We start from the raw sequence: 7677 nt of genomic DNA on the forward strand, positions 1-7677 counted from the left end.
AAAAGCTGAAAATTCCAAGTAGAGGAAGAACTATACCAACATCAGAAGCATCATGTGCCCCCTTTCCTCCAATTGCCTTCGTATCTCAATGGGCCCCCGTCAAAAAGATTTGTGAACTTCTGGAAGAATCTAGAATGTTCCAATTACCCTTCCAGAAAATACATCCATGGAATTTTAGAATGGCAAGCTGTGGGTGGTGTTGGTTACCCTTGATTCTGACCCATGGAGACCCCAGGTGTTACAGAGTTGAACTGTTCCATAGCGTTTTGCTCAGCAGTGCTCTCTGGGGAAACAGACTGTCAAGCTTATCTTCTGTGGCTAGAACCACAACCCCTTAGGTTAAGCACAATGGGAAAGATTCCACTTCGATTATGGGACAGTCATAATTATATGAAATGTACTTTTAATATATTTATTAACTTTGGGGAGAAGAATAGGCCTGTTTGTTGCTTAGGCAGACCTAGACTCCATTGCTGGGATGTGCCCAGTGATGAGAAACCCTCTTCAGGAGTTCCTTCCATTGAGCTGACCCATGTCTCTAGCTTCTTCCTATCCAACCTAGTCTGGATCTTTTGGACCACAGTGTGGTTCAGGAAAGGAAGACTTTAAGGAAATTGGTGACTGAATATTCAGGGTCAATTATACCTTCATCTAGGAACATTTTTCCCAGGAAATGTTGTCTTTTTGGGAAGTGGTATTAACAAACTCAGGGACAAGGGAACAACAAGTGATCCAAAGTCAGTGGTGAGGGTATAAGAGGCCTGTTAGGGCTTGACCAAGGGCAATGTAACCGAGAGGAAATACTGAAACCCAAATGAAAGCTGAGAATGATAGTGGGACAGGAGGAAAGTAAAAGGAAATAGAGGAAAGAACTAGGAGGTAGAGGGCATTGGTGGAGGTCTAGATGCAGGTATGTACATATGTAAATACACTTATTTATGATGATGGGGAAATAGATCTATGTGCATATATTGTAGGTTTACTATTAAGGTAGCAGATGGACATTGGGCCTCCACTCAAGTACTCCCTCAATGCAAGAACACTTTGTTCTATTAAACTGGCATTCCATGATGCTCACCTTCCCGACACGATTGCTGAAGACAAATGGGTGCATAAGCAAATGTGGTGAAGGAAGCTGATGGTGCCCAGCTATCAAAAGATATAGCGTCTTGGGTTTTAAAGGCTTGCAGGTAAGCAAGCGGCCATCTAGCTGAGAAGCAGTCAAGCCCACATGGAAGACGCACACCAGCTTGTGTGATCACAAGGTGTCGAAGGGATCAGGTTTCAGGCATCAAAGAAGAAAAAAATCTTATCGTTGTGTGCTCACCTTCCCAATATGAACACTGAGGACAGATGGGTGCATGGGAAAATGTGTGTAGAAAGCTGATGGTGCTCAGCTATCAAAAGATATAGCATCTGGGGTCTTAAAGGCTTGAAGGTAAACAAGTGGCCATCTAGCTGAGAAGCAACAAAGCCCACATAGAAGAAGCATACCAGTCTGTGTGATCATGAGGTGTCGAAGGGATCGGGTATCAGGCATCAAGGAACAAAAACTCATATCATTTTGAATGAGGGAGAATGCAGATTATGGACCCAAAGCCCATCTGTGAGTAACTAGACATCCTCTTACAGAAGGGTTGCGGGGAGGAGATGAGCCAGTCAAGGTGCAGTGTAGCAATGATGAAACATACAACTTTCCTCTAGTTCTTAAATGCTTCTTCCCCCAACCCCCGACCCCTACACTCATGATCCAGCTAGACCAGAGGATGTACAGTGGTACAGATAGGAACTGGAAACACAGGGAATCCAGGACAGATGAACCCCTCAGGACCAGTGATGAGAGTGGTGATACTGAGAGGGTGGATCAAAGGTAGGGTAGAAAAGGGCAACTGATTACAAGGATCTACATATAACCTCCTCCCTGGGGGATGGACAACAGAAAAGTGGGTGAAGGGAGATGTTGGACAGTGTAAGATATGACAAAATAATAAAAATAATTTCTAAATTATCAAGGGTTCTTGAGAGAGGGGGAGTGGGGAGGGAGGGGGGAAATAAAGAGCTGATACCAAGGGCTCAAGTAGAAAGCAAATGTTTTTTGTTGGGCTGTTTGGTGTGTTTTTTTCTCAAAAACAAAAGCTCATTTATTATTGAGTAATCGTGAAAGTCCATAGTTTGGGGGAAATGAACAAATGATATCTAATTTTCATAATCACTCAAGCTTCCCAACAAGTATTGCTGAACAACATTCTGTAATGCTGAGATTTAATATATTTTCTCTCTTTTTTTGGTTTGAACTTGTATGTTTATTTGGAGTCTTGTTTTTTGCTTTAATCATTTTATTGGGAACTCATACAACTCTTATCAAAATCCATACATCCATCCATTGTGTCAAGCACATTTGTCCATTTGTTGCCATCATCAGTCTCAAAACATTTTCTTTCTACTTGAGCCCTTGGTATCAGCTCCTCATGTTTTTCCCTCTCTCCTCGCTCCCCCCTCCCTCATGAACCCTTGATAATTTATAAATCATTATTTAATATTTTATTTGTTAAAAGTTATACATCAGCTTTATCTTTTAAGTAATTAGTGATAAGGCCAGATATCTATTTTTTCTTAAGAAAAAAATTAAGAATAAATCATTGATCCTTGAACAGCGTGGGAGTTAGAGACGTATAGTTAAAAATCCACATTAACATTGACCTCTCCCCTTAGAAAGATTCACTACATGAACAGCTGATTAGTGCATTGTATGTTATATGTATTATATCCTGCATGCACATAAAAACTGCATTTTCAATATGGGATAAAAAGGTAACTTGCAACATGTGCCAGGTTTGCACCTCTGTTGAAGTCCGCAAAGCAATGGCTTTGCACATTTGGTCTTTACAGTGGTCCTTCCATTGGACTCGTCTACCTTGAAATGGCAAGCACCTGCAGCTACAGAGATCCACCTGTAATACATATCAAGGACATTTGTTTCAATGTCATGACATTGCTTCTTGGGAAGACTTCCAACATCACTAGGGGTCCTTTCTTTTTCTTTTTTAAAGATAATGTTATTGAGGGCTCTTACAGCTCTTATAACAATCCATACATCAATTGTATCAAGCACATTTGTACATATTTTGCCATCATTGATCTCTTGACTGCTACTTTCGTGAACTTTGATTGTGGATCCAGGCAAGACAAAGCCCTTGACATGTTAGTGGCATGCAGATCAATTAAGTTTACTAAAGCAGCTCACCATGATAAAGGTGGACTTCATTCAATTAATTGAAGGTCTTAAACCAGAGGTTTGGGGCCTTAAACCGCTAGCATTTACACCCTGTTGCCTGACTTACAGATTTTAGATTTGCCAGCCCCCAGAATGATGTGAACCAATGTCTTTCATTTCAAATATACATATTTGTGTGTGTATATATATATAAACATATAAATATATATGAGATATTGTTGGCTTTCTTCCTCTGGAGAACCCTAATACAATCATGTTCACAGATACCAGGAATTAAGGATTACATATAAAAATTTAGGAGACACAATTCAATCTATTACAAGTATGAAGTCTTATGGGGCAATGGGTTCACACATGTGGTCTTTATGCCCTGGGTTTGCTGGAAAGAACAATTCAAGAAATTTCCCAAATTGCTTGACATCTTCCAGGTTAGCGCTGACATCTTGAAGTTTCATTAGTTTTCTTCAGTCTGGTCCTGAGTTTATTGGCATCTCCTGGGTAACTGAGGGTTGGCTGGCTCCCTCAGAGCACCTGGATGGATCAACTAGGTTTAATCCAGTTAAGTAGGCCTCCCAGCTTGCGAATGACAAGACGTGCTTTATCTTGAGCGTTTAAAACCAGAGAGTTTATGTCTCTTGGATGAGAACTGGAAAGGTCGGTCTGTCCTTTGGGGCATCGAGGCCCTGCATCAGGGGACTCAGCAAAAAATGAAAACACTGATAAATCACTACAACAATGGTGGAGACTTTGGGCCTGGTTACAGAGCTCGATCTGGCAGAAAGCAGAGGAGTGACCAGGGGCAGTGGCAGAAGCCAGGTGAGCCACACAGAGAAGCAGTAGCAGAGCAGGAGGACTCGAGAGAGAGCCCAGATGAAACACAGATTTAGGGAGCTTCTTGGCTGAGAGCTGAATGTCGTGTGTTTGTTAGAACACAGATGTCCCTGTGCCAGAAACTCTCCACCAAAAAAAACAAAAATCAAACCAAAGACACCGCCATAGATCCCAGCTGATAGCGACCCTACAGGACAGCATAGATCTGCTCCATAGTGTTTCCAAGGCTGTAAATCATTCCGTACATTATTCGCCCACAGAGAAACTGGTGGGTTTGAACCACTAACCTTTCTTTAATGCATACCCATTGCACTACTATGGCACTCTAAATCCTCCCACCCACCACCAAATCAGATCCACTGAGTCAACTTCAACTCAAAAGGAGCTTACGGGATACAATAGGACTGCCCCTTAGGAAAGCCTTCTACTAGAGCAGAGTTAAAGAGCTGCTTATAGCCGCCCCAATCTAATGGTAGAGACAACCACCAGGCACAAACCACAGCGGCAGAGTTGAGCAGAGCTAAGAAATGCCACCAGGGGGCAGCTTGACCACAAATGCTGCTCCAGCAGGTGGCAGGATGACCTCAGGAAGTCATCTTGCACTTGTAGAGGGAACTTCCGCCCCAGGGAGATGTCATGAAGTATTTGTGAATAACAGTTTTTGAGGAGGGTAACCTTGAGATTATTGAGGTCCCACGCTGGAATTTGTCCTGTGCTATCTTCATTTCTGTTGATATCCTTTGTTTATATCTTCTCTGTATGCGCTTGTGGATGTGGTAGTTCCATGAGTTTTTTCAGCATCGCGGTGTATGGTTGAATCCAGTCAAGAGAAGGAGAAAGCTATGGAGCAGCTGATGTCAGAAACAATGGTGAAGTGAGACAGTGGAGATAGCTGAGCTCACAGGATCCAGCTTCCTGCTGATTCTTAGACAAAATTAATTATGAAGTTATTCAAGAAGATACCTATGTAAGTTTCAAAGTATCATTCACTTATATCCAAATATTTAGTCTTATTTATTGCATAATTATTTATTTACCCCAGGGATGTATGGTGTCTTCATTAACAAGTCCTTAATAAACTCATATATTACCATCATGGAGTCGTTAGCCTCTTTCTTTGGTCTCTTGGCACCTTAAGACAAATTTAAAGCTACTGGCCTCTGGCCAGACAGTAATAAACAAGATAATTTAGACAGTCAAGTAAACTGGTGAGTAATTTATCTCTCCCGGGCAATCCTTAATAAAGTTTCTCTATGCAAGAAAACTAGACAAAACAATTTAATTCAGTAAAGCAAGGATCATGGAATGGAGAAAGCAGGTAGGTGTGGTAATATATACTGGGCTTCATCAGAAGCTACTAGAGTGTAATTGCAGAAGCTTTTACAAATCAAGAAAAGTCCAGAACTGTGAGGTGGTTTCGTCATTCCTGGGTAGAAAGGGAACCGTCTCAAATGCAGGAGAGAGATTCTCATGACCATGCAGAAAGAACGGCCAAAAGAAGAGCATGTCCAAGATCCTCGTGTGGAGAAGTGAGGGTGCAGAGGCCACAACACCGAGGCCATGGGACAGCAGCAGGCTTCCTGACCCACAGAAGGAGTAAAGCTGAGTACCTTTGGGGAGAAAGCTAGCTTGAAAAATGGGCTGCCCTTTGGGCATTTAGCAGAACTAATGACACTTTGTAACATTTGTCTAAGCAGGGCAGAGGACAAGGGACTACATGGTTAAGGAGCAGAGGACCAGAGATAGAAAGCCTGTGGGCATGACTAAGAAGGTGGACAAAAGAACTGTATGCTTAACATTTCTTCTCCTGACTTGTAAATGGTTAACCCCCATACTCATGAGTACTGCATTGTCTATGACTTCTGTGTGACAACTAAAGGCACATCAAACTCAACAGAGAAGTAGAGTGCCATGGGAGGGACGATTGGTTTCAGAATGGGGTAAAGAGTGTTGGAGGGTGGAAGCGTGTCTGGCCTCGTTGAAATCAGCCTTGAGCTGATAATGAGTTTGAATCACCTGCCCCCTTTTGTAGCTGGATGTGTCCTCTAAACCATGTCTACCAGACTCTGAGGATGATAGTCTCAGACAGTCAGTCCATCAGCCTGTATCAAGCCAGTAATCTGGTCTTTTTAATGATTTTGAATTTTTGTTAACACTTTCTCCCATTCTGTTCAGAACCTTCTATTTTGATACCAATCAGAGCAATCCATTGTGATAACTGGACACCATCTAGTTCTTCGGGTCTCAGGGTAGTAGAGGTTGTGGTTCGTCTGGTTCATTCATACTTTGGACTAATTATTTCTATGAGTGTTTGATTTTCATCACGTTTCTTTGCTCTGGATAGGAGGAGGCCAGTTGTTACATATTAGATGATTGCTCTAAAGGTTTTCAGAGTCCAAGTAGGATATAGAAGGCTGTCTTAAAGCTAAGAACCCTAACAGTCGGTGGGTGCCAAAGCCTGCCTGAAAGGGGGAGTGAGGATTAAGGAAAAAGAGAGAGACAGAAACTATTGGGAGGGCAACAGTGAATACTTTATCCATGCAGAAACAACCCAGGGTTAATTATGTCTTTGTTAAGCAAGAACATTTGATACACGTAGCAACTCTATCTTCTGCCAAGCCAGACATCCTTGAGAAAATTAAACAACCTGTTTTTCCCAGATCTTTCATACCTCCTTGTTTTTGTTCTACTAAAAACGTTAAGTCACAGAAGAAATCAGCAAACATCTGACACATAGGTCAATGAGAATTCTCAGCCGTTTCAAGGCTGAGTCGTAATGGCCTTCAACAGGTGGGCTCTCTTATTATTCTCTTGATGACATCTTTCAATATACACAAATGTTTTATCTTTAGTAGGTCCCACTCGCCTGACTTATCTTCCCCTGGGTGTGTATCCTTTCTTATGTCTGAGAGCTCATGTATTCCTCATGTTAAAGTTCAAAAACAAGCAACCAAACAGATGTGAAGGGGCATGGATGTAGTGGAGATCCAAAAGCCACCTGTAAGATCATTGGACAGTTCCTTTTGGAAGGGCTACATGGAAGAGATGATAAATCCAGGGTGTAGTACAGTGCTGATGAACCACAAAACTATCTTCTAATTTTTCAATATTTCCTCCCCTTACTATTATAATTTTTATTTGTTTTACCTCATTAATCATGTTAGATTTGTGTATGTTCATTTGTATACTTAGGATCGTTTTGTACATGAAAGGGAAAACAGATAACCCTTAAGAAACAGTAGCAGGCGTAATGATTCCCTGAGGGTATGGGAAGAGCGGGGAGGGGTGGGGAAGAGGGAGCTGAGGGCATCAATGACTGCGTAACCCCACTTGGTGGGATCGAACAACAGAATTGTATGTGAATGGATATATTGGATTGTGTAAGATATGGCAAAAGACAAAAAAAACTATTATAAGGAGGAAAACTATCATAATAAGGGTTCCTGAGGGGAAGGTGGGAGGGAGGGAGGGAGGGGAGCTGGTATCAAGGAGTTCAGGAAGAAAGAAAATGTTGTGAAGCTGGTTGTGGTAGCAATTGTACACTACTGCTTGGTGTGATAGAACTATGGAATACTATGCTATCAGTAAGATTTCCCAATAAAATATTTTTT

Source organism: Tenrec ecaudatus, chromosome 4 (assembly GCF_050624435.1).
Source record: "Tenrec ecaudatus isolate mTenEca1 chromosome 4, mTenEca1.hap1, whole genome shotgun sequence".
Lineage (NCBI taxonomy): Eukaryota > Metazoa > Chordata > Mammalia > Afrosoricida > Tenrecidae > Tenrec > Tenrec ecaudatus.